Below are 27,937 nucleotides of genomic sequence, written 5' to 3' on the forward strand. Positions count from 1 at the left end.
TTTCCAAGTTGTTTTTTTCAAGAACATTTCTGAGATTAATCTTAAAATTTTTTTAAAAGTTTTTGTCTGGTAGAAATTTAGTCTTTTTTTTTTCTAAAATATTCCTGATATGACATCATAAAACTCTAACTCAAAGGAGTGTTTCAGTGCTTTTAGATCTGAAACTTTTTGAAATTCTGACTGCAAATAGATATCAGAAATAATTCCCAGAATGTCTTCCTTATTTATCTCCTCTGTTAAAACCTGTAGGACTTCATGTTTTTCTTCTGATAAAAAAAACTAATATTTGATATGTTTATAAATCTTTATTTGTTTTTTTTTTTTGTGGAGGAGAAATTTAGAGAAGCAAAGAAAAGCTTGTTGATCACTGAGAGAGAGAGGGGGGAAGAGAGCAAGAGAGGAAACTGCATGTGAGAAATCAGCAGCACACACACACACACACACACACACACACACCCGGAGCATTAACCATGCTCACGAGAATCTGAAAGAAAGACAGAGAAGTGAAGGAAGAAGGCAGAGGGAAGGGAAAAGGCAGGTTTAATGAATTCAGGCGAGAGGGGAGAGATGGAGCGTCTGCTGAGGATCCAGTGGCCGCTGCTGCTGCTGCTGCCGCTGCATGTAGCTGAGCGTTTGCAGTGAGGACGTCTCTGTGGCTCGCTGGGAACCAGACACCAGTCCTGCACAGCCACAACTCCGCGTCTGTGAGACACGGGCTGGAGGACTGCCTGAGCCGGCAGGGCAGAGACCGGGGATGGTGGACGGTCTGGGCTGGGATCAGCAGAGCCCACAGGTAGGACAGACTCCGTCCCTCCGTCCCTCTTTCTCTCTCTCTGGTGTGGAGGAGCGTCCTGGTTTCTCTCTTCGTCTGCGTGTGTCATCGGATGTTTGTTGCTGTTTGACTCTCGTCCGGTTTTGGCTTGCTTTGACGCATGTCACATGTTTTGTCTGAATTTCTCCCTCGTGATTCTTAATCTTACATTTTATGCTTCCTTATCGCGCCGTTTTGTGAAGTCGACGGGTTGCTGCTGAGCCAAGCAGCATTTCAGCACATGATGGGATCAATACTGTAGTCTGATCAGCTGGTGTTTAATGAAAGCAGCAGACATTCCCTCCCTGGGTCAGGTCACACTTTGCCAGAGAGAAACATCTGGTCAAAGACATCCTTCAGTCAGAGCTCCCCATGTTGAGAGGAGGCTCATTACTAAGAAATGATCATTAACAATGAGTTCATGATCAGTTCTGAACTCATTTCTGAACATTTTGCATCCACTTCAAGCTAATTCTGACTGTAGTTGTTTTGACCAAGAGCTGCACAGTCTTACACTCTTTAATCCCAGCCTGCTTGATTCAGAGCGACGGTTTAGTTGGAGGCAGCCGATGAATTTCCTGTCACACACCTAATCACATCTCATAAAGCAATCCCCAAATGTCACGGTTGCTGTTTTCCTGGACGGAGCCCACTCAGTGGATCGCCGTCCGACTATTCTGTGTGGAAACACGACCTGTGAGCTGGAGAGGACAGAGCTGAGTGGAGAGTGGATGTGAGCAGGGCGTGTTGGGAGGATCATTTAACTGCACTCTGAACAGTGTCAGGATGGGACGCATGCATCGGTGTGCTCTGCATGGGCCGTGCGCCTGCTTTAGGTGAGAGGACTGGACCTGAGCATTGCTGCTGGACCCCTCTGATGATGAGCCACCAATCAGGACGAGGCTTAAGAAGGAAACAAACAAAACAAACACGGCAGTTTGTCTGGATGAATACTCACTTCGCTTCCACAGGATGAAACATGGAAGGTTCTGTCAGGAGACCAGAAACTCACTGACTACTGATCCACTCTCTCAGCAGAGATGGTTGCCTTCTGGGGCTGTTTGAGCCCTTGTGTACCGTATTCTGTGTAATCAGAACAAAAACTCCCGTTTGTTTTTGTTCTCACTGTGATTCAAACAGAACCAACACACTGAGCAAATGGCTGCACCCAACCGCTATCATGGAGAAACAGAAATGTTTTTGCTGTCATCATTCAAGTGGCCAAGAAAACAAAAAAATCTGCCAGGAAGTAAACTTAGTGTTTGTGTTGGGACAAAAAGCCCAAGGCCGAAGGGGCAGTATTATGTAAAACCTTTTTCAGCTCTACATCATGTTATGATATTATTCTCTCATCAAAAACCTACCTGGAGTTTTGCCTTAATTATTTCATGCATGTTTGAGAAATCCTATAATCTCCCATGGCAACCAATCAGCTGTGGAAAACACCTGGGTGGACCTAGCTCCGCCTTCACAGCACAGTCAGTTCTTCCTCAGAGCTGCGGCTGCCAAGCCTCCGCCTCACACACCCCAAATCTCCCCCCACTCAGCTCCTTCAGACTAGCCAGCAGCAATTAGCAAACACCTGGAGGGATTCATTATAGGAGCTACTGCTCAGAGCATCGCTGGTCAAATTTATTAAAGGGTTAATGGAGGAGCCATGTTGTGATGACTTCCTGGAGGTGGAGTTTCAGAAAGAGCAGGAGGTTTTAAAGAGACAGAGGCCCAATTTCAAACCATTAAATTAGGAAGTCAAATTTCTTTTAACTCATATTTGATCTATAGCAGTTTTGTAACAACTAAAGTTAACATACAACACTGACAGATGTTTTGGTGAAGATCCGTCTGATTTTGTTTTTAATCACAAGATGCCAGGTCAGGTGTCCAGGCAAAGGGTTTGGGTTAACATTTGTTTCACATGACAGAGTTGATTAATCATAGTCTTGTTATCTCATGAAAGGTTTTTAAAGGATTTAAAGCAAAGTACAATATTTGGACCCAAAACACAGAGTGAACATGGACAGGTACTGTGCCTCCCAGAAGTATTCACACATTTTAAACATTTGTCCCTTTCCAGCACCAAGCTTCAGCGCATTTTATGTGACAGAGCAAAATAAAGTAGCACAGCTTTGGGACGTGGAAGGAAAATATGAATTATTTTACAAATAAAAAATCACATGTCATGCAGTCAGTACTTTGTAAAAGCACCTGTGATTGCAGAGACAGCTGCACTGCGGTGAATGCAGCTTTAGAACAGAAATGTCATGTGATGATCTGATTACATTAATCTAAAAACAATACTACTGAAATAGTTTAATATCATCTATTTATAATAGTATGTTACAGTGTTAACATATATATAGTATATTATTATTGCTATTATTGTTGCTATTGGTAATCTTATTTTAATATATTTTTGGAAGGTTTGTGTGAGCCTATGCATATCTGACGCCTGAATTTCCCCTCCGTGGGACAATAAAGGCTATTTATATTCCTATTTGATTTCTATTTTTATTTCCACACTTTAGATTCAGACAGCCAGACATGCTGAGGGTGATGAGAGAACACATCTCAGTCCTTTCAGAGTTACTCTTTTCCAAATCAGCTGCTTCATGTATTTCTAAAAATTTTTAATGAGTTTCAGGATCAGATAAAGGCTGAACTTCCTGTTGAGAGTCAAGTGGTGAGATTAAATCTAAAGTAAAACCACACAGAGATACTGTGATGAGTTGAGGTGCTCAGAATAAACAAACATGGAATTTAAGGATTTTCTTCCATTCACTGCCTGCATGTTGGATCTGTTTTACACAGCTGGTCCTTCTGCATGTGTCGCCGTCACAGTGGGATTCAGACAAACCTCATGTCTGGACAGCAGATTAATAAAAATTGGTGGCTCATGAAAAATATTTCATTGTATCTGCATTACCTTTATGATTCTTTTTTTCTAACTGTACGAACATTGATCATTGGATCACTGCCTTCAGAGAATGTTGATGCTGCACATGTTTACAGAATATTTCTATAATTTTAGCAGAAAGTTTTTAATCCATAGTTTCTATAATTTAGCAAATCTTATTTGTCTTACTTCCTTCAGTATATTAATTTTTTTTGTCCAGCTGAACAAAATGAAACAGTAAAAATCCAAACAGCTGTCATCTTGTTGAGTGGTGCCAGTTCCCTTATAAATTAGGTCAAATTATGATTCATTGTAATATTAAATATACAGTATATGTGTACAGTGAAAAAAATGGCATGCCCCTTCAGAGAATTTGATGAACTCTCTCAGGACACACTGGGGGCGTTTCTATAGTAACAAATTGCAGGACTGGTAAGCTAGCCACTAGCATGATCAACACATTGAACTGGTTAAAAGCAAACATACAGCAGTGAGCATTAGCAGGAAAAAGAAGCAGTCTGTCTCAAGTAGAACATGTTCTGTATGTCCTCAATGGGCTGCCGTCTGTAAAGTTACACAGTAAGAAATGAACAGAAATGATCTGGTTGTTTTAGCCTGTTAGAGAGTTAAAAAAATGTGGATGTTAATTTTTTTAAAATAATACTTTCACCATGTTTTTTATACATTTAGAAACATGAGTGTTCCAAACTAAATATTTCATTCACAAGCTAATTCAGAAGCATTTACTTTTCATACTAAATATATACTTTCCAAGCTAAATATTTAGGTCAGACCTCAATAGTTGCGAGCTGAATATTTTTGCTCATATTTATAGATATTAGTTTGAAAATTTAATATTTAGTTTGCAAGTGAAATATTTAGCTTCTTAACTAAATATGTAATTAAAAAGCTAAGCATTTAGTTTATAAATTAAATATTTATTTTGGAACTCTGTATTTACAAATGTGTCAATAACATGGTGAACATATTTCTTTGTTCTGTATGATAAATTATTGCTGTTAATTTTATACTGTGTAACTGTACAAGCAGCAGCCCAGAGTTCTGCTTCACTGACTACGTCCAGCACAGTTTGTCAAGCAGTTCATCTGCCAAAAAACACTGACACCGATTCTTCACTCCATCAAAAACTGTGAAAAAAAAAAAAAAGATTCATATCACATGGAGCCAAAAATAAGCACAGAGAGGAACAATGGACAGCTGTGTGTTCACATGACGGATCCTAATGCTTCCTTAAAATGTAGCAGAGTCTGTTCTTACAGGGATTCATTTTGTAGAGACGCTGTGATGGAGTTGATGTAAAAACCAACAATACTTTAATCTTCAAACACACTTCCATCAGTAGTGTTCTGTGAGTAGCAGTCTGCCCTGCCTCTGCTGCTGAACAGGCTTCACACATGATTTTGTAGTTTAACATTCAGTTTATCTGAAGCACACGGAGACCTTAAGGTGGACCTGACTCAGATCCTCCCAGCTGCCCTGAGCGCAGACGGAGCTTTCTGTCAGCAGTAATGCTGCTTTAATGGAGCTTGATGACTTGTGGAGTGAAAAAGGCAACAGCAGAAGAACAACAGAACACTCTCAGCTCCGAACTTATGCAGCGTTTTATGACATACCAGATGTGCTCAAAATAAAGTTGTTGTTTGAACACATTAAGCCTTGATGAATCAGCCGCCCGTGTAGCTCTAGTGCTGCTTTTAGTCCTCCATTCTGATGGAGATATTAATTACATAAATTCTTTGTGTTGATGTCTGATGACATCACCAAAGTTTGGTGTCACTATATAAAGCTTTCCATTTCAGCTGTGATGTTCAAGCTGAATGCTGCTTTTCTTAATGATCTGGAGCTTTAGAAAAGTTCTTCTCACATTTCAGCACAGACAGGATCCAACTGAACACACAGACACGTACAGGACCTGATCCTTCCACTCTGAACCGGATCACTGAGGACTTGTGGGTCGATAAAATGATGGCAGAACAGGACAGCTGAGAGGACTGTCTGATTCTAGTTTGGAACATTTAAGAGCTTGATTTGGTTTAAGAAAATTCTTCTGTATTTGCAGTTAATTCCTAACAGCTAACAGTTTTTTTTAAAAAAGCAAAAATCTCCTTTGAAATTATTTTGTCTTCAATCAATCAATCAATCAAGTATGTTTGTATAGCACATTTCAGCAGCAAAGCACTTCACATCATAAAAAAAAACAAAATTACAAAGTTATGAAGAAGCAAATGAACAAAAGAGTCACTGGCCTCGTTTTCTTCAGTAAGCCAATCTGTTGGTGAGATGACGTCACATTTATGCAAATGTTCTTTTAACTTTACTATTGAAAACAAGCAGCTCAGTAGCTGATAAACTAATAACAGTAAAAAGTAAAGCATCAGAATACTTCTGATATTCATAGAATAAGAAGAAAAAAATTTTTTTTCTTTTTCTTGCTTCATTTCCTTCTTTACATCCATATGTCAGTTGGAGGTTCCTTCTGTTCTCCACCTGTGACCTTGTTACACCTTATTAAAAATAATAATTAAAAAAAAATCAAGATTACTATAGAAATATGATGTCACACTTTCTTTTCTTGTTTTATGTAAGCCATTACCATCAACATCAGTTTGAGTTATTTGAATGATAAAATCAAGAATTGATTTTGACATCAAACTGCAGCAGTGCTGTATTTCAAAAAACTGAATTGGTGTCAGACTGTTCTATTCAGTTCATGTGGAAACAAACTAATCCAAGAAGTCAATTTACTTCAACAATACAATACAATTGATCTAAAAAGTCGACACATTTCTGTCAGAATACCAAGTTTTCATAATCCTTTTTTTTAACCACCATCATTTAATTTTGATTCAAGTTTATTCATATGATTCACAACAAATCTTCAGCCATTTCATAAAACAAATAGAACCAGTTTCTGTGCAGGACTATAAACTAGATCTGAACCGATTGCAGCTTTTTGGCCAATCACCAATTACAGATCTTTAGAAGGCCTGAACTGCAGATTCCAATTTTGACCAATACCAATTGTTTTTGTCTGAAATATTGCTAAATGTAGCAAGAAAGTCGCAGAAGGGCATGCAGGCATGTTGCATGTTAACTGCAAACAGACATGACCTGATGTCAGTCAGATCTCTCTCACAGAGGCTGATTTTTAGACCTTTGCTGAGGTAGATGAGATCAGGGGATAGGGTGGGCTTCACTACGCCACTACGTGCCGTGGTGGCGTAGTGGTTAGTGCGACCCACATTTGGAGGCCTTGAGTCCTCGACACGGCCGTCGCGGGTTCGACTCCCGGACCCGACGATATTTGCCGCATGTCTTCCCCCCTCTGCTTCCCCGTTTCCTGTCAGCCTAGTTGTCATATAAGGGACACTAGAGCCCACAAAAGACCCCATGGAGGGGTAATAAAAAAATTGTATCATATTTGAAACATTTTATAATTTCATCCAACGCCAATTCCCTGAAATACAGTGATCCCAGATTATGATGCTGCCCCTAACCTACTTTTGTCAAGGTTTTCTTTCTTTTTTTTTTTTTTTTTGCAAAAATGTGAATGTATTTAAGGCCTAAAGTACAAGTGTGTTTTCATCAGACCATCGTCCTTAAAGGCGTTGAAAGTTCTAAAGAGTCTTGGATGTTTTCTTTAGAATAAGAGGCCAATGTTTTCATAATCCAGGCGTAGAGTGAACTTTTGAAGAATTTTGATTGTTTTTTTAATAGCTTTAGAGAAACAGTCAGGTTCTGTTGAGTCAATGAAGATGTGCATGAAAAGACACAAGCAAACTGAGAATAAAACCTTCCATTGAAAGGACAAAACAGATCTGAATGTCAAAGGACTAAAATGATCCAGTTCTATTTTATTCTCCATCTTCTGAGTTTTTTCAGATCAGATTTTCTCCTTGTGCCTGCTGTTCTCTGTTATTCCTGTTGTGTTTTAGTTTCTCTGTCATTTCAAAGGGAGCACCTCCCTCAGGATCCTGCTCCATAACACACACCGTAAGATTCTCAGTTTGAGCAGGAGGCATGTAAACGTCACATCGCCTGTCACTCTTCTTCTAATATAGTGGAATTAGTTGTTGTGGAGAGTCTGGCCTTTCCATCCCTTTCCCAAACCCCCCCTGAATTTTACACACAATCACCCAGTTGCCATGACAGCCATTCCTTCCATAAATACTCTGGTATTTGTGAGGCTCCATCTCACAAATACCACCGGGTGGAGAACAGAAGCCCTCGTGTGAGGCAGCAGAGTTAATCACAGATCAATTGGCAGCATTCTCATGGTTGGAGGGTTTCTGATTCCGCTCAGCGTGGCGTCCATCACACAACAGAGATTTCCTTTGGATCTCTTCTTGTAAACTCCATGGTGTACACCTGCTGCAGGCGAATGGCCATTGCAGGACCAGAGGATGACTAATCGCCTTCATCAAGTTACAGGACGAGAAAACACCCGAGTTGTTAGAGAAAGCATTTAGAGTGAAAAAATATTTAAGTGGAAATACTGAGAACGGGAATAGGATGTAGTATGAAGTAAGTCTTTGGAAGACCTCACAAGAGCTCAGCACCAGTTCTTTATGGTCGTGGAAGCTGAACGGGTTCTCAGGTTGCAGGTGATATCAGAGGCACAAACACCATGTGGAAGAACAGCAGGTTGATTCAAGTCCAACAGAACACCAGCGGCAGGTCCGGCTCCTAAGGTATGTGATACATGATCAGCTTGGTCTTAAGGTTTCCGTTTGTCATCGCATTGATTTTAAAATGTTACTGCTCACTTTTAAAGTTCTTAAATGTTCTAGCCCCAACGTATCTATGTGATCTCCTTAACATCACAGAGCAGCTGCGGTCAGCTGGCTGGTTTCTCCTCGATGTTCAGAGACCCGAAACAAACGTAAAGGTGAAACCTGGAACTGCTGCTGCGCAAGTTACTCAACAGGTTGTTGCTAGGTAACCAAGGAGCGAGCTAGTTGATGCCACAAACCTAGCTTAGCTCGCTGTGAGAGGTTGAGCAGATAAACCCTTTCCTCTGCCTACATCCCCCAGAATGCTGTGCGGTTCTGGATTGGATTTCAGTGATTATTTTACTTATTGAATATTGGATATTCTATAAGATCTATTATCTATTGATATTGATTGTGTGTCTATTGCTACATATATTGTTGTTGATTTATTACCCAGCCCTAGAGTTTATACCGCTCAGATCATTCAAATATCAGCTAAAACACATTTTTCTTTTCTGGTCTGTGATTGACTCTGTTTGAGATACTTCATAGTTCTTAGAAATCTCCATTTACTTTCATTACTGTTTTACTCTGTTTGCTGTTTTATGATTATTGTAATTGTTAAGCACTTTGATCAAGTGTTCTTTTTAATGTCTATTCAATATTGAATTGTAGTCCTGTTGGGACTTTGGATGTAAAATATTCCCTCACTTTAAATGCATTTATATGGCATATTCAAGAAAAATAAAAGTCTAATTTACTAAATATGCCAATTTAGTTCATTTTCATCAATATCTTGTGTGTTCTGTGGTTGGCACTGTACACTAAAACATTACATGACTGTACTGGGCTGAAAGCGGCCTACTTAACATAACCAAAAGTGGTCAAAACGATCATAAAGCAGTTCTAACTGGGTTGTAATTTTAGAACCTGCTGAACTCAGTAAAAAGCCATTTGCTTCTTCTGGATTTTACAGGATGAGAAAACACCTGAGTAGTTAGAGAAAGCATTTACAGAGAAAAAAAATATATTTTTGCTTTTATTTGTCTAAATTTATCTTTTATATCTACGCAAAACCAAAGACCTGTTACTCTCCCCTTGGCAGCAGCATCTGGCATCAGAAGTTAAAAACTGGAATGACTTCATCATTTTACTTCTACTGTTGATTCCATAAGAGCATAAATAAATATGAGAAAGTTCCAAAATATGATTAAATACAATTACTGTGAGCAGTTAAACTGTAAAAGTCCTACTTTGTTAATGTTGCTGGTGATCTGAAGAAGCCTTCTTAAAAACGGATTGGTTTCTTCCAGAGCAGTATTTGTGTTTCTTCAGCCTAAAAGGTACTTAATTTTTTATTGCTACTGTGGCGGCACTAGATTAAAATCAGGAATATTGTGTAATTTAAATTTCTGGACCCAAATAAGTTGCTCCACAGCGCCACCCTGGGAATTTCACCCGGGGAATATTACCTTCTTCTTAACAGAGGCGGAGCTAGAGGGGGGGCCGGGGGGGCCAGTGCCCCCCCAGCCATCTGATTGGCCCCCCCAGCGGCCCCCCCAAATGATCGACATGTCACGACACCCAGTCATTCCTTCACAGTAGGTAGCACTATGTACCACAATGGGTTGTGACACTTGTGACTGTTGTGACTGCTCAAAAGCAGCAGGGGGCGATATGCACCATTTACGTTTATTGTGATACACCATTTGGACACAACAGAGTTGACCCAACAGAAGAAGAGAAGGAGAACCGCGAAGAGACGATAGAGAAATATTGTACAGCTAAGAGGAATACAGTCGATTTGACTCCAAGACGGATAATCTGACTTCAAAGGTAAGTTTTACAATGGTTTACTACTACCAATAAAAAAAACCCGTTAAAAACATTTTGTGCTCAGCCAGGAAATAGTTTCTGGTAGTTGAGTTACTACTATAAGTTGCGAGCATCAAGCTAACAATGCTACAGCTATAGACATACGTAGACGCCGACTTAGTGAGCGAGTCGGCCAGTTCCTATGATACGTCACGTCTGCCAGTCAGACTCGTAATGCACGCAGAAGCAAAAAGTATTGTAAAGACGCTGACGCTGACGTGTTTCAGTGTGTTTACCACTCACGTCTGCCTGAACAATGTCGGGAGGATAAATACGGGAAGTAAAAAAAAAAGTATCCAACGTGGTGCATGTGTTATCAGACAGAATGGATCACGACATTCCTGATTATATGACCTGCCAAAATCCTCTGGTCTGTAATGCTCTTTCTTTCTAACAGCGATTTCTTATTAGCTCTCGCATTAAATAAAACTATACAGAATGAAAAATGTTAGCTATACTAAGAAAATAAAAATCAGAGTAGTTACTTCTGGCCAATATAATTACATGGGAAATATTTATTGGCTCAGAAGCTGTCGTTTGGCCACAAAGTCAAGAAATTCTGTTCATAAAATTGTGTTCTTTCTTTCTTACCTGTGAAAGGTAATGCTAATGGAGCCAGCTTGTACTATAAAATGAGTGAAAAAACTCCACACAAGTTCCCCACTGACATTTGCTATTTTTACTAATTCTTTTCTAAACATTTTCTATGAAACGGCAACACTTTGTTAGAGGTTCCGTTTCCCCTAGGAAAGGGCATGAACTTGTGACAATTTAATCTGTTACTCTTTTTGCTTTATTATGTTTTCCATGAAATGTTTAATTTATTTAAATTCTTATGTGTTTAGCTTTGTCATTTTCTTTTATGTTTTCTTTTATCTTATCGCTGATGTTTAGCACTTTATTTCAGCTCTGGCTGCTGTTAAAGTGCTTTATAAATAAAGTCGATAATGATCATGAACAAAAACAGGTTAGTCGGTCCAGTAGCTGAGAAGTTTGAATGCTGAACATACAGCCACAGTCTGTTTCCCCTGACCTACACACTGGAAGTGGGGATCTATTAACACTAAGTAATAGGAAGTGATACTTGGCATAACATGACTGGCTTGTTTTTTTTCCTAGGGTCAGTTGAGAATGAAAAGACAGGGAGGCAGGATAGACAGCTTCTTTATAAAAAGAAGCAAATCAGGCACAGATCAAACAGGGTTCAGCTCTGACATCAGCAGTCCTGGTAGCTCATGTCCTGAGAACAGTCACGAGAAAGAAAGTCTGGCAAACACCAATCCACCATCACCAGGTCAGAGTATCTACAGAAACAGTCAAATTCCTGCCCCGTTTTAGGTTATTTTTACTTGCTGGCTTCTGCTAATGTGTTTCTTTAATTGTTGGTTCAATTATGTTAATGTACTGTTTTTACAACGTAGTTCCATCAAAGGAGGAGTCTGAAAACACAGAAAGCTCTGCGCCTGACCAGGATGATGATGAGCCAGAAGGGGCAATTGCAGGAGATACCACTGATCTCTTCTCAGCAGTGTCCAGCACTCCTTTTGCTTTTCCAAAAGGACCCAGTGGTAATTTTACTTACACTAAGACCTGCTTAGTAGCTGCACAATTTACATGACATAATGATCATGTAAATTATGTGTACATAACCATTGTGTTTGTATTCCAGATATTTCAAAGTCAAAAGAACAGGGCCCTGTTCAGCCAAGTTTGACAAACTTCCCCAGAACTCAGCATGGAACAAGAAAGAGAACTTTTCACAGCTCCTGGTACAAAGACTATTCTTGGTTAGAATATTCTGTTATTAAAGACTCCTCCTACTGCTTTGCCTGTAGGCATTTTTCTTTGCCTAATGCACCAGATAGTGTCTTTGCTTCGCATTCCGGCTTCAGTAATTGGAAAAAGGCATTGTCCAAGGAGTCTGGATTTAAGCTTCACTCAAAGTTAGAGCACCATGTAAATGCAATGTATGCATGGAGTCAATATAAAAGGGCTAATGAGGGAAATACAACCATGCTAAATTCTATAAACACAAACCGGAAAAAAGTGGTGGAAGAAAACCGTTATTATATTAAAACAATAGCCGATGTTCTTCTTTTGACTGCAACACAAAATATTGCTCAAAGGGGTCATCGAGAGTCTGGGGACTCTAGAAATAAGGGAAACTTTTTGGCTATATTGGATGAAATAGCAAAGCATGATCAGTTAGTTAATTGAAAAAAAGCTTAGAGGATGTGCCAATGCAAAATACACAAGTCATCAAATCCAAAATGAAATTCTTCAGGGCTTAGCAGAGATGGTACAGACTGAAATCATAAAAGAAGTGAAGGAATGTGAAGTGTTCAGTGTTATTGCAGATGAAACAAAAGACTTGCAAAAAAAGGAACAAATGTCTTTGGTTGTACGATATTATTACAATGGTGTCATCCACGAAAGCTTCCTATGTTTCCAGGCAGCTGAAAGCCTTAATGCAGCAGGTCTTAGTGCAATGATCATTAGCTGTCTTGAGAAACATGGTCTGGACTACAGGAATAACCTAGTGGGACAGGGTTATGACGGTGCATCCGTCATGAGTGGGAAGCATTCTGGTGTATCTGCCAGAATTCAGAGCAATGCCAGATTTGCATTTTATGTTCATTGTAACGCACATTGCTTGAATTTAGTCCTTGTTGATGCTACCAAAGCAGTCCCTGAGGTCGTTGACTTTTTTGCACTTCTACAGCAGCTTCATAACTTTGTGTCTGGCTCTTATGTTCATCTGAGGTGGCTTGACGTACAGAAAGAGTTGTATCCAGCAGAACAACCCAGGGAGCTCCAGGCACTTTCAGATACGAGGTGGGCCTGCAGGTATACGGCATGCCGTACCATGAGAGACAGACTTCCAGCAGTTCTGAGATTGTTGCAGGATATTGCACTTGAAAGAAATGGCGAAAGAACAGTGGAGGCAAGGGGCCTGCTTCTTCAAATAGATATCCAATTTTTAGGTCTTTTGGTTACCTTTTGTAAAGTGCTTGGTGATGCCAAATGTCTTTCCGACATGCTTCAGTCCAGCACTCTTGACTTAGCAAGAGCTGTAGATCTAGTAGGTGCTCTTATAGACACTTTCCAGGACTACAGAAATGAAAAGTACTTTGATGAACTATGGAAAGAGGTTGAGGAACTTGCTGAGAAGAGCAAAATCAGTGTAAAAATTGACAGAAGAAATCCAAGATTAAGTTCAAAATTTCTTGACTCACTTGTAATGAGCACTATAGGACAGAGAAAATGTGATGACGAGGGCTTCCCCAGACCACTCTTTAATCAGGTGCTTGACTGTCTCATAGCGGAGTTAAAGAGGCGTTTTTCAAAGAAAAATTGTGAGATCATGCAAGGAGTGCAGTCCCTAAACCCCAAAAGTGCAACTTTCTTGAATGAGGAGCCTCTGATTGCTTTTGGACATATCTTTGAGTCAGATTTAGATGACCTGAAACATGAAGTGCACCAAATAAGGCGTTTGCTTGATCAGAGAATAAAGAGTGATTTAGGCACACCTTCTACTTTGCTTGATTTTATTCTGTTTCTTGAACCTTATAAAGAGGTTTTACATGAATTATTCAGACTTTGCAAGATTGCAGTAGTTAGTCAAGTTAGTACTGCTTCTTGTGAGAGAAGCTTTTCTGCTTTAAAATTAATTAAAAGTTACCTAAGGACAACAATGGCTGATGCCAGGCTAAGTCACATTGGAACACTTAGCATAGAGTCAAGGAGGGCACGGGGCCTCAACATGGATGACTTTGTAACATATTTTGCTTCATCTCACAACAACCGAAGGATTTTACTTTTATGAGTGCATGAAGAAGTCTTGTGTTTCTCGTCATGATTTGGGTCTTCACCGACTGGTACTTGTACCAATGATAGTTTAGGAGTCAGTACATTTGGTCATAGCTGCATTAAGTTCGAAAATAAAATGCACATGTAGCATCTATTAAATAACAGTTTCCATAACATACAACTTTCTTTTTTGAGATATTGTAATTGTGAACTGTGTGACACTGCATTCTCATTGTAAGTCTTGTCTTGTTACAATGGTGTCATTTAGAGGTTAATGTCCACTTATGCTTTGTGTGGCATGCATTGATAATAAACTGCAAATTACATGAGCAAATCTCATTTCATGAGTCTTTATTTATATATAGTATGTGAATGAAAGTACTTTTACTGTATTGTCATTGTCATAGTCAGTGGACCCCTTACAGATAGCCCTGGCCCCCCATTCGCCCCCCCAGAAATAAAAGTCTAGCTCCGCCACTGCTCGGGCCACACAGTGGGATCATGAGGAAGATCTGTCTCCGACTGGACGCAGCGGCTTCTTATATACCACGCCCACTTTACCCAACCGGAACTTCCTACCTTGAAACTATTTGTGTAGAAATATGTATATTTCTATACCACTACACTACTTTTATCGTTTTCACGATAAATCCCATATAATATTGTGATAAAATTTTAAGATCATATCCACCACGGTTATCCTACGTTAGATAACAATGTCTGACACAGAAATGGGATATTTTATTCATTTATATGGTAAGAAACCGTTAAGAAAGCCACAGTGAAAAGGTGAATTCACACACATGAAGACCAGAAACAGGAAGAGGCAAATCTTCAGAGCAGGGCAGCAGATGTGTTGTGTTTTTATAGTTGTTGCCTCCATGTGATGGACTCGTGAAGTGGTTATCACAGAAGCTTATTCAGTGAAAACACACACTGAAGAAAATCTAAGACATTTGGTTGAGGACAATAAGTGTGAAACTGGACATGAGTCATTCTTGTTTGATGGAAGGTAACATCGGCGTGTGCTGCGTTCTTTGGTCTGGTCATAAGGTTTGCCTCAATGTTTTCTGATCTGTGTTTCTTCCTCATGCTTTTTTTTTTATCTCAGTATATTTGCTGAGGGGCAGCAACACTTTCTCTAATTTGTGTAAAACAGAATATGTGAACTTCCCAATTGTAACATGTGTATGCATTAGAGTTTCTGAGGCACAGAAGGTTTGGGGTGAAATGGGATCTGAATGTTTCTGGAACAATCCAGCAGCTTCAGACTGACGTTTCTGAAACTGGATCGTTCTCTCGCAAACAGACCCATTAAAGATCAACCACCAAACACTGAATCACATCAGACGCAGGCCGCTGTTGGAGTTGTTCAGCAAGCTCAGACACAGTCATAGCAGCATGTCTATATTTAGAATTGCTTGAGACTTGAAGATTATCCCTGTGGTGTAAGTGACTGATGTTTGACACAGGAAAACTGCAGCATGCTTCCATTTAATCATTCAGCTACAAAGTCCTCCAGCTTCCTGCAGCAGATATCTGCATGCTTGTCCTGTTCTGAAGTCCTGCCGGGCCCATTCTGCTGCCAGCTGAAGCTTAAAGCAGCTGGTATATTAGTGGTATTATTACCCAACAAGAGGAATAATAACACCACCTGAACTTTTTTTATATTACAACCATAGTTTTATTCGGCTTTTATTGTCTAAATTGGTGTGTGACTGCATAGTGGAAAGAAAAAAAACACAACTTGTTTTCAAACCTTTTATGAAAAATAAAGAAAACATGAGTGCTGCACGTTTATAATAAATCCCAGGGCAAACATTTACCAAAACATAAGTGAACAAACCACATAATGAAGTCTACAAATACCGCAGAGATGAGGTAAAAAAACAGAAAAAGAAAAGAAAAGCAACAATATCCGCAGAGCTGCCCAGCCCAGAATTTCAACATACACTGTAAATAAAAAAAACAGGTGATCCAACTGTAAAAAATGTAGTTAATTTGTAAAAACTAATCAAGTTACGTTTATCCAAGCAAATATATTAAGTTTATTATGTTGTCATGCTAAACAAACTTAAAGTAAATTTGACAAATTCAGTTTTATATTACGGTATATATAACAGTTACCTCTTTTTTTTTTTTTAAGTTGCGGCTCCATTCTCTTTCTTTACTAAAAGATGATGGCACAGCTGCAGACATGGCCAGTAACTGACATGTTGGGAAAGAAAAGCAGCCAAAAGGCCCAGAGTGACTGGAGGAGCTGCAAACATCTGCTGCTCAGGTGGGAGTGTCTCCAGACAGAATCACTGGACTTCAAAAATCTGTGGCAGACTTTGTTGAAAACAAAACATACATCATTTTCTTTCAGCTTTGCAACTCTGCACTACATGTGTTTCCATAAAATACTAATTAACACACTGATGTTTGTGGTTTTGCCTGGCGCTGTAGACTCATGACTTCCATGTTTGTCTCTGAAAGCTGGGTTCCTGTCTCCATCTATAAGTCCAATTCTTATTTCAGTTTTATTTTTGTATGATCAGTCTTTTCATTCAGCTGTACAACTTTCTGCAGCAGCCAGGCTGTGATGAACTAAACTATAATAAAGCAGTCAATAACCATCTCCCTGGTTCAGCCTGACTTAGGAGATTTTTCTTGATGCTGTCCCAAGAACCATGAAAACTGGCACAAAATCACCAAAAACTAACCCAAATCCGCTTTTTTTTTTTTTTTACTGGGCCAGAAATACATAAACTTTTATTGGCACAGCGGCTTTCACAAGCATGGAGAACAAAGCAGACAGAGTGAATATAATGTGACACAGAGGAGTAAAAAACACTCTCTTCTTCCCTGTCTCCTTCTCTCCTGGTACAGACGGGCTCTGGGAGTCAGTGCGGTTCGTTAAGCAGCACAGAGACAGCTCTTCCCCACTGGGACCTGGTCACTTCCTGCTGGATCTTTATGATCAATTAAAGACACTATGCAAAGGAATAATTGTAGAGATGTGAATTTGTGTTTCTATCGGCACAGAAAGAAATGCTGAGTTAAAGTGGATTCAAAATATTAAAAAAGTTAGGCCCAATGCAAAAATCTTACCTCTACACATCAGTAACATGCTTCAATGACTATTAAAGTCACTAAAACCACAACAACATCTAACAAACTTGTCTGCAGTCCACGTTTATCTCCCATTGACAAAATATGATCACAATTAAGTTTGTATTGAGGGCTGGCATGTGGCTGTTCTGCAGTATTTCAAAGTTGCATTTTAAAAACCCCTGAATTTACCTTCCTTCCAGTGGTGGATTCTAAAATTCCCAATGTAAGATAAAGTAGCAGAATAACTCTGGCTGTGCTGACAAACACAGCCAACTTCTTCTCCCACGCTTACAAGATTGATAAATGGGGTCTTTAATTAACTTCCAGTCATTAAAAGCATAGTCGCTGTGTTTCCATTAACCACAGAATTGCGCAAATTGAAAATGCAAAGATAAATTTGTATAAAATTTCAGCCGAATCAAAGTAGATGTATTTCGCAAAACTGCAATGGTAACACTGTTATCTCATCACACGAGCCTCATGAGCAACAGCCCGATGTAACTACTGGTGAAAACGACAAGGGAGCCGACAGGAAATGGTAGGAGGATGATGGTGTAAAAAGTTGCGTCATACTGTTGAATCCATATCTCTTCTGTAAAATTGCCACTACAATTTCCCCAAAACGGCGCATCGGTAGCTGCTCGCAAGGCAAAAGGGCTTGTCATTCTAATGCCTGAATAAAATTTCAACAGAGACATTTAAAAATGCCTCTATTGATACTTTATGACATCTTCATTTTTCTCTGCTTGAGCAGTTTGTCCTGCAAATGCTAAACTGCTTCTGTTTCCACAAGTGACATGTAAGAGCGCTCTCCCATCATTCTTTCACCCAAAAATGTAGCAGCAGTATCTGTGTACTGTCAGAAAGCTTCTGCTGTTTCCCATCAGGCAGTCAGGATAAGAGCCTTATTCTTACAAACCACTGCTGCTCAGACAGGGACAGGTCAATGGAGTGGAGGTAGAGGTACTCAGTAAAGGCTGAATAATACAGACACACTCTGTTTATCTGAGCATTCCCTGCTCTACACCACTAGAAGCTGTGCTTTTATAGACTCACGAAGCCACTGCTTTATGTTGTGTCAAGAAAATCCGAGCTCATCCCACTTCCCCATGCTGGAGATTTTAGTTTAACAGTAATAATAAATAAAGTTATCTTTAAAATGAATCACTCAAGTGATATCAAGGCCCAACAGTAGACTTAAGTGTCAATAAAATAAATCTAGTTGTGTGTGTTGTTTTTGTCTCATGCAAACTTTGCTTTAATTCTACTTTTTTCCATCTAATCATAAGAAATCATAGTCAGTCAGAGAGAGTCATTAAACAGGAAAAGCAGGTTTCCTGGAAAAAGAGGAAGTTTCCAGCCTGCAGATTTATAAAAATAGCTGAGACTATTTTAAAGCATGAAAGTTTTAAAAAATTAAATCTAAACATTTTGAGTAATTTGATAAGATTCAAAGTAAAATACTTATATTAATATTGATTTACTTGTAATAATACTTACACTTATATTTGTGAGAACACTTATAAGAAAAACAAGCAAATGTAACTTTGGTATCAAATAATTAGAATAATAGATTATTCTTGGTTTCTTTTCAGAAAAACATCTGTAATAACTCACATTAAGATCATAATAAGAGTAACTAATAAGTTATGGTTATAAAATCATAAATGAATGATAGATCAGAGAAGCTGAAGAAAATAAATGTGATATAAGTTATAGTTATAAAATTATAAATGAATGCTAAATCAGAGAAGCTAAAGAAAATAAATGTGATATAAATGTGATTTTGACATTGAACTTGAAATGGTGTAAAAGGTTGTAAAACTGCAATTAAACATCACTGATATGTTGGAGGTAGATGGTAGGTGAAAGGTGACAGGAAGGGAAAAAGGGGAACTAACAGGAGAGCCGAGATGATCAGCACCTTATATGGAAACAGGAGGTTGAGCAGCCCTGAGACATTGGCACAGACATCATGACATGATGTCTCTTAAGACAGTGACGGATATGAGATCATCTGTCTAAGCAGACAGATGAACCCTATATAAGGTGGGTGCAAAAGAGGAACCGTTCGTTGGATCCTCCGGGCAGCTTCGAGCCAAGATCGAGATGGACAAAGAACTCTGCAGCTGAAGAAGAGCCGGGGCCACGGAGCCGGAGACTGTCCTGCACATGGAGACCAACCCGTCTGGCCCACAATCTGTGGCTTCGAATCGCACTTCTCTCATCGGCTGGGTTCTGACCCCAAAGACAAAGATGAAGACAAAGACAAGGAAGAAGAACTGGTGCCTTTTTTCCTGCCAGCACCAAGTCCTGTGTGACCTCAGCATCCATGCGGAGAGGAGGCTCATCAGACCTGCGGAGATCCTGGCCTTCATCGATCAACATCTTCCTCCTGTTGCAACACCTTCTTCATCATCGTGCCAGGTCTGGGGTTCGAGGCGCCAAACTCCGTCCGTCTCTCTCAAAGGTTCCCTTTTTTAGTTCTCAGTATCAGCAGTAGGGAAAGATAGACTAGATGATTGATTTTACTTATTTGATTATTTCTGCTACTGAATTAAGCTGTACTGACCCTTGCAAAAATGCCTTACTAATAAAATATTTAGCATAAAGAAAATCTAAAGATGTTGTGGACATTCAGTTAATGAGTCACCTTAAAGTTCTTTGATGGTTGTAAAATAGCTGTGATGTTTGATTCTGGAGAGGAAAAAGTGGAAAATGTTTTTAGGTTGCTGGTAGCCCATATGTAAAACAACATCCTTGGGACTCGCCCGAGTTACTAAAACCTACCTGGTTCAATAACAAATGCAAGTTGTAAAATAGAGAACGAGCGACCGTTAACAGGTGTGCTCTGTGAAACTAGTTGGCTGTAGGCTGCTCAGTCTGGCTAATTCACAGGGGGAAGAAGGGTGGGACACCTGGATGTAGGCCGTCAGATAACCAGGCGAATCGTTTCTCGAAACCAGCTTAAACAGAGTTTACTTCAGTTCTGGACAGGGTAAATCCCAGCAGATTTAGGAAACTCAACGGACCCGTTAGACGGAGAGCTGGTAGCACATCTCCCCTCTCAGAAGAGGAAGTACGAGAGTGAGAGAGTAGAGACAGAAAGGAGGGGGGGGGTGTTGCGCAACAACAGTTGTCAGTTATTCAGAAGCCGGTGCAGAAGGCTAAAAGGGTTTTAAAAAGTCTGTTAACTTGTTTTTCTAAAGCACTTGAGAGATGACAGTAACAGTTATCTTCCTGTACGTATTGCTTAATTAAAATCTAGACCTCTCATTGGGAGAGACCTTATTTATTATTAACATAATTACTTTTCATGATCCTGTTTTTTCATGAGACGGTTACACTCAACATCGACATAAATGTCATAAAAATATCTGTGTTCATTGATAGATACATTTCAATGGATGGATGGATGGATGGATGGATGGATGGATGGATGGATCTTGGGTTTAAGCTCGGTGTTAGTCTGTTTTCCAGTTGTTATTCCCTCTGATGCTCCCAAACATGTTTCTTTGCATCATCTGATCATATCATCTTACACCAGATTGATCAGAGTGTTTCTCTGCTTCAGGCTAAATGTAAAGACAATGTAAGACAGTAGGACTGATGGTCTGTGTGTTTTCAGGTGACTTTTGGATTGTTCTTAAACCTGATGACCAAATTCATTTCATTATGGGGTGTAACATGGCCTTGAGTTCAGTATTTTGAACCAAGGATCTTAAAGTCTTGGTTCCTAAAGTCTGTCCCAGCCTCTGTATTTCCTCTTCAATCTTCCCTGAGCTCCTTGGGTTTTGCTATTGTTCTAAGTACATGCTGCTCTTGCAAAGAAGTTCTTTTTATGCTTACAATCAGAAACTTCCAGCTGCAGTCCACCATGATCATTAATGAAAAGTTCATTCTGACCATTGGAGAGGAAAAATAAAGCTACATTGTGTTTTTCTCTCAGTTAATTTGACATGTTGTGGGTGATGATCATCTGTTCCTACTACTTCTCCACTTTTTCAGTTTTTACTTTCACCTTTTCGTCTTTCCCTGCTTGTGTCGTTCACAAACTCAAGTAGAAAGCAAACTTCTACTTTCTGTAAACATATTTCAGAGAGCTTCCTTATCACCTAATCCTTTTTTACATTCCTGCTTGTTTGCAACGCCAACTGAGAAGCAACCATGTTGAAGAGAACATAACCGAAACAATTCCCTGCTGCTTGGAAATCACTCCCCGTGCGTTACACCTTCAGAGGAAACAGACGCAGCACAAATCTTTATCAGTGCACAGTAGTGATCTCTCTGTTTCACTCTGCTTCTCGTTGTGGTGAGCTCCAGTGATGTCACGGTTGCCCGGGCAACCTTGCGAGCAAAACAGAATCCCTGTCCGCTCAAAGGGGTGGCCCCACACGCTGGACGGGCGCGTGCCTCCCCTCTGACTGTCAGGCCCTCTCCCAGTGTACTACAGACCTTCCCTTTTGTTCTCTTTGCATGAGTACATCACTAAACATGTGCAGCCCATTAGTGCCTGTTTCCATGTAGCCCAGCAGCGAAGAGAGCAGCTGATGAAGGGGAGCACATGAAAGGGAGAAGTAGGACACTTTTTCACGTTTAGAGCCTGCTTCACAGTAAAAGGAGTGACTGGAGGTAACGTCTTCTGTTTTTGTTCTCTAGAATAAACACTGGAAAAAAAAAAAAAAAAGCAAAGCTTCTGCAGACGGAATGTGATCAACTACTGGCAGGACATTAACCAGTCCAGGGAGACACAGGTCATGAACTTTCAGATGAACTGAACTTGTGTATGAGAAAATATTACAGTACTGATTATTTCCTTGTTACATATGAAAAAAAATAGTATATTTTATCCCAGTTACGTTTGGCACAGTTGTCTGAATCAGCAGGGATGGTGTGATATCTCATAGATAATGCAGAACAATTGCATCATGGCTGCTTCTCATGACTCCACATTCTAAATTATCAAAGAAAGGGAAGAAATGCTAGCAGTTCTACAGCCCACTGCATCACCTCCTCTTTCAATCTGAATAGGTTTACAGTTTCATATCAGGACTGTTAAGTGATTTGGTTAGCCAAGTTAAAGCAACACGTCATGGGAAATTAGTTGAGTTGTGTCTGAAAATAGCTGACCTGTACTGTCCTCACTTTACTTCTAGGAACTTGGATAAGTTCACTGACCAGCTTTTAGACCTGAAAATGACCATACTTAGTCAAAAGACTTATAAATATCATTGAGAACAGGAGGGGGGAAGTATGTATTCCTCTGCTGTCTGACAGAGTGAGCTGGTGTCCAAGGGAGTTTCTAGTGACACCTTTTGGACTTAAGGGGTTTTAGACTGAGGTTCTGTCTACAGCAAGGTGGATCAGTGTTGAAGTTTCCTGCTCCAGTTAAACCCTACATTTGTTCAGTGTTTGCTGAGAAAACCTGATACTTTTAAAACTCAGTTAGTGTTGTGTGTGGGCTGGGCTGACAGAGAGGAAAGTTCTTGCTTCCTGTGGTAGAAACCACAACAGTGGAGTCATATTTTCGGGTTTTTCCTCGTCTTTCTTGTTCTGAGACAACACAAGACTCAAGAGCCTGGGGTGAAACTTTAGCCTAGCACTGCTTCAGTCATGCTCAGGACCTTTCTCTTTTGAATGTTGATGTTGTTAATAATATAATAATCAGATTTTTATTCTGCTTTCCACATGGATCCCACAGAGCAATTGGATGCAAAACCAGAAGAATATTGAATTCTGGACTCACTCTGTGTTGGTGGATCAATCTGACTTTTAACTGACCATGATCAACAAATTCAATCAAGTTTCAATTAATTGATTCCTTCAAGTTTCAGGTGCCAGAACTCTGCGACTGATGTAACTTCCTAATCTGTGGAAAGGCTGCACATTCCTGCAAAAAAAAGTGTTTTTTGCAGGAATGACAAATAATAACTACCATGGTGGAAGTTTTGTCTTGGTGCTTTTTAAACAGCTTGTTCAAAGAAACACATCCATAACTAGAAAAAGGGACAGACTGTCTTTTCTTGAACTTTGTTGTTTAAAGGTGCAGAAGGTCGGTCGCTGGTCTCCCATTACTAATTTACACACAATTTAAACACAATCAGTGTCTACCCTCTTGAGCGAGACCCCAATTTCTTATTAAACTTTTACAATATGTAATTAAAGAAAAAGAAAAAGCCTACATTTTAATTGGACCTCAGCAGTTTGCATGTCCTTCAGTTGACTTGCTGCAGTGGCAGAAAGGAGCTACGTCTGCTCTGTGATGCTAGCAGAAGAACAAAGTTTCATTTGCATAAACTGCCTGACCAGAAGTGAGCGATGTTGAGTGAAGCTAAGCTTAACACTAATACTTTCACTCAGGACATTATGAAGCAATTTATCATTGTAGTGATTCATCTGAAAATGAAATCTGTACTATTAGCATAATGTTAATTAAGACGTTTTGCTAGCAGCCAGGGTTATTTGCTGCCTTCCCTGACAGCATGTCACTGACTACACTGACTTCACAACTCATTTTTATCACGTCAAAGTGTTCTGGCACTAAGCTCCTTGTGTTTTATAGTTTAATAAAATGGCTTGAAAGTGTTTATCATGACAGAAGGCTTGTAAGTCAGCTACGACAGACCTCTTTAAAAAGGCAGGTCACTGTGCATTCATTACATCCTTTAACGACACCGAGTGTGTCAGACTGAGGGCTGAAGATAACGAAGGTAGAACCTGACAAAACCTCAGGGCTAAATGTGTTCAATTCATGTGCAGGTATAATAAAACATGACAGGCAGCTCGGAGCGTAACAGACAAGCAGAATATTTGTAAAGTTTGTAAAGTAAAGTTTGAAAGCATTGAGAAGAGTCAGCACTCATACAATCAGTACACAATGGTTCAACCCAAAGAGTGATAATAAAAAAAGAAAGTCTCATCTGCATGTCAACAAAAAGAGCTACCACTAAAATCAAACTGGGGAACGGCAAACATGAAGAATTAATTATGCCTGCGCAGTCTAATCGCACACTTAGATCCAATTACCAAGCAACTAATGCCCAACCTTTCTGTCCTGGGATTAATTAAGTGCCTAATGAGAACACAATAGGTCCTACAAGGTAGGCTGGACAAAGGGAGGCTTAGAAATATTTAGATGCATTTTGTTGAAACATTTAAATGATGAACCCTGTTAATTCAGACATTTAGTTGTTAAAAAAGAAAAGAAAACTATTGTTAAATGCAACAGCAAGCGCTCCAGCCTCCAGACGTGTCTATCGCTGGAAGGTTTTGATGGATCAATAGGAGCCGAGCTGAACGTCATCAGGAGGCTGAGAGCAGCACGTGCTCTTCTCACGCGCTTATCAAAAAATATTCACTAAGATCCAAAACACTTAACAAAAGGTGTTCGAATTAATGACCCAGAAATAATAATCTCAGTTATTATTGTTTCAACAAGGTGTTGCGCAATTTTGTGAGTTTCGGTACCATAAACAATCAAGCAAAAAAATAAAAATAAAAAAATAAAAAAATAAGATAAAATAAAATGAAATAAAATGAAAAGGCGACTCAAACACCGACTCTCTGACGTCACTAGCGTGAACAGGAGTTTAAATTAGCCAATCAACCACCTCTGTGTTCAGGGGAGGGATTATTAATAATCGCAAAGTAAATATCAAGCCTGAAAACGTAATATGGTAACGGATTGAATGTTTGAATGTTTTACATTTTAACGTAATCTCTGCTCGTCTTGCGGGGCTCAGGCGGTTGCCACGGCAACGGGTGTGCTTAAACGCTTCAGAGAAGAGAGTAAAAAGGTAGGAGTGATTTTAAGTTATCATCTGTTCGGGTTGTTTACCTGTGTTCACCTTTGTTATGGCGCTGTCATTTCTGAACCTTCAATAAAGGACAAAAATTGGACTAAATTACCTCGTTCGTTTGCAAGAATACGTCATTCAAACATCAAATAGGACGAATATATTTTATGAAGTGTTTAACAAACAAATGGCTCCTACCGCGATAATTATGTGAGCTTAAATTAATTGTCTAATATTGAAAAATAATAGTTTTGGTGCTCTCTGGCGTCTTGCTTTGAGCACAGAGACACAGAGGCACTTTACTTTTCCTCTACCAAACGTGCTATTGATTTCCGTCTCTTATTTAGTGGAAATATTGATGTTGACTTATTTCAAAATGAAAAGATTTTTTCAACCTACAAAATGAGGAGATGACATTCACAAAGGACATTGAAATTCGAATTTAATATGTTTGTTTCTTGTGCCTAGTTATTGTTTGTTACTCTATTTTAATTATGTTTCTTAGATCTAGTTATTCTTTTATGTTAGATTTATTTCCTAGTCCCCTGTGCCACTTTCTGCTCTCTCCTCTCACACCTGCAACCCGTTCCAAATCAGCCATCTGTTTCCTGTTCAGTATACTGATCAATCTCCTGAGTACACATACAACTCATTCTCAGCTCCTCCTTGCTGGTTCCTCCCGTCTAATCCTGTTTAATTCGGTCTAGTCCCAGTACTTCCCAGTTATTTCTGGTTCCTGTTGTGTTTGTTCTGCTCTGGCTCCTTGTGTTCTCCATGGTTGTTAGTTGTAAACTTTTCTTTTTTTCATTCTTCATTAAAACTTCAACATGTGCTCTACATCCTAGCCTGCTGCACGTGGATCCTATACCAACACTCACCATGACAGTTTATTATGAAATATAAGTTGTGATATAGAATAATTCAGTGTAGATTTCCAAAACAAGCTCTGTTAATGAGGAAGAACACAGCTCAAGTTTGACTAGTTTAGGTCTAGTTTAGCTTCTGATCTAAAGAGTTTCAAATTATAGCTGTTTATTCAGTTTGGTGCTGGGATTAAGAAGTGAATGAACTCTTAACTGTGGTCAGCTGCATATTAAAGTCAGCAATAATTTGTGAATTGTTTCTTTCTTCAATATAAGAAACTCAATTAAAACAAAGACACATTATGTCAAGCTTATAGTACGTACCTTTAAACCAGGGCCAGATGGAACAGAGATTATTGAGACAAATGAGATGTTTCACAGCCTAAGTCCTAATTCTGTTACTTGATCTTGTGACCTTCAGTCCCATGAGGTGCATTCAGTCTCTTTTTTCATTACTTAGTTTAAAGGGGCAGTATTATGTAAAATCGACTTTCATGAGCATTGCATCGTATTATTCCCTCATCAAAACCATACCGGGAATGTTTCCTTGATTTTTGTATGCATGTTTGAGAAATCTTCCAATCTCCCATGGCAACCACTCAGTTGTGCTAAACACCTGAGTGGGTCTAGCTCCTCCTCAGAGCTGCAGTTTCCCAACTTCTGCCCCCACAACTCCTCCACTCTGCTCCTCCAGACTAGCCAGCAGCAATTAGCAAACACCTGGTGGAACATCTGGTGAGTTCATTATAGGAGCTACTTCTCCATGCAACGCTGTTGAAACGTTGTTAAAGGGTTAATAGAGGAGCCATGTCGTGATGACTTCCATAAGGGGGAGTTTCTGTCATGATCTGTGTTTTTCCTTGTTTATTTAGAGTTTTCTGTGTCGTTAAGTCTCTTCGTTGTCCTGTCCTCCCCTTGATTGTTCCCAGGTGTGTCTCGTCTCTGTGATTACCCTCCCGTGTATTTAACTCCACCTGTGTTCCTTGTTCGTCGTCGGGTCCTCGTCAATGTCTAGCCTTGTTGTCGTCAATGTTAGCTTCTGTGTCGTCAATGTTTAGTCTCTTCGTGTTCAGTGTGTGTTACTCCTGCTCGTTGTTTGGACTAAGTTATTTTCATTAAAACATCATATTCATCATACCTGGGTCCGCTGCATCTGCCTCACCACTCTCACCACCCGCACTTCCTGACAGTTTCAGACAGAGCAGAAGCTTTTAAAGAGGCGGAGGCCCAGTTTCTAGGCATCAAATTTCTTATAAGTTGTGTTTGATATTTACAATATTTTAATAACAATTTAAGATAAAGTAGTTACAAGATTGTGCAATGAAATGACACTATGTGCCTGAAAAATACATAATCCTGCCCTTTACCAGATAAAAATTATTTTGAAATGTAACTAGAAAAAACCCATGAAAATGGAGAAATAACTGAAGACCCTTTAACAATATATTGTGTGTAAAATCATCTAGAACTGTTCAAATATGTTCACTGTCCTTTCTTTAAATGAGCTGTGTTACATTTTCTCATCAGAAGAAATTGGAAAGGAAGATGTTTAGAAACGCATAAAGTCTGAGCCTTCGTTTACAACATTACAAATTCATGCATTGTATTTATTCCCTTCATTAAATTCACACAATTCTTTTCCTCTCTGCAATTCCAAATGTAATTTATTTATTTTTTTTGTAACAATCTGCGCTCGGATCAGTTAGAAATAAAAAAATTTCCGACCACATTTGTCTCAGCTGAGACTTGTTTCTAAAATTAACTTGCTGTTATTCCCCTGGTGCATGCAACTTAGTCACCCATGCTTTTATCTCCTCCCACCTGGAACTACTCATACGTTGGCATCGGTTCAAACTCCTCCTATTTCCAATTAAGAGAGAAAACACCAGGCCCAGATGGGTCAGGGCGCCGAGCTCCATCCCGTCAGCCATCTTCTCTCTGGGAACCTGCTTCTCTCACAGGAGGCTGATGGCTTTGGACGTCAGCTCCTTCTTTTAATTTGCAGATATTTTTGACTTATCCCAGCAGTAGAAACAGAGGAAGAATTAATAACAGTAGTG

The 27,937-nt window shown here is 39.5% G+C and overlaps 1 protein-coding gene across 3 annotated transcripts in view; it reads left to right on the top strand.

Moving 5' to 3' along the window:
- Positions 1-398: 398 nt before the first annotated feature.
- Positions 399-27,937, top strand: part of dgkg (diacylglycerol kinase, gamma) — a 115,252-nt gene continuing 87,713 nt past the window's right edge. Inside the window, exon 1 of one of the 3 annotated variants that reach the window (XM_028023711.1) lies at positions 399-793. The gene's annotated coding sequence lies outside the window, so the exon portion shown is untranslated. The remainder of the gene's footprint in view (positions 794-27,937) is intronic. The other 2 variants (XM_028023712.1, XM_028023713.1) reach the window with 2 other exon arrangements.

This window comes from Xiphophorus couchianus, chromosome 7, assembly GCF_001444195.1.
Source record: "Xiphophorus couchianus chromosome 7, X_couchianus-1.0, whole genome shotgun sequence".
Taxonomy (NCBI): Eukaryota; Metazoa; Chordata; class Actinopteri; order Cyprinodontiformes; family Poeciliidae; genus Xiphophorus; species Xiphophorus couchianus.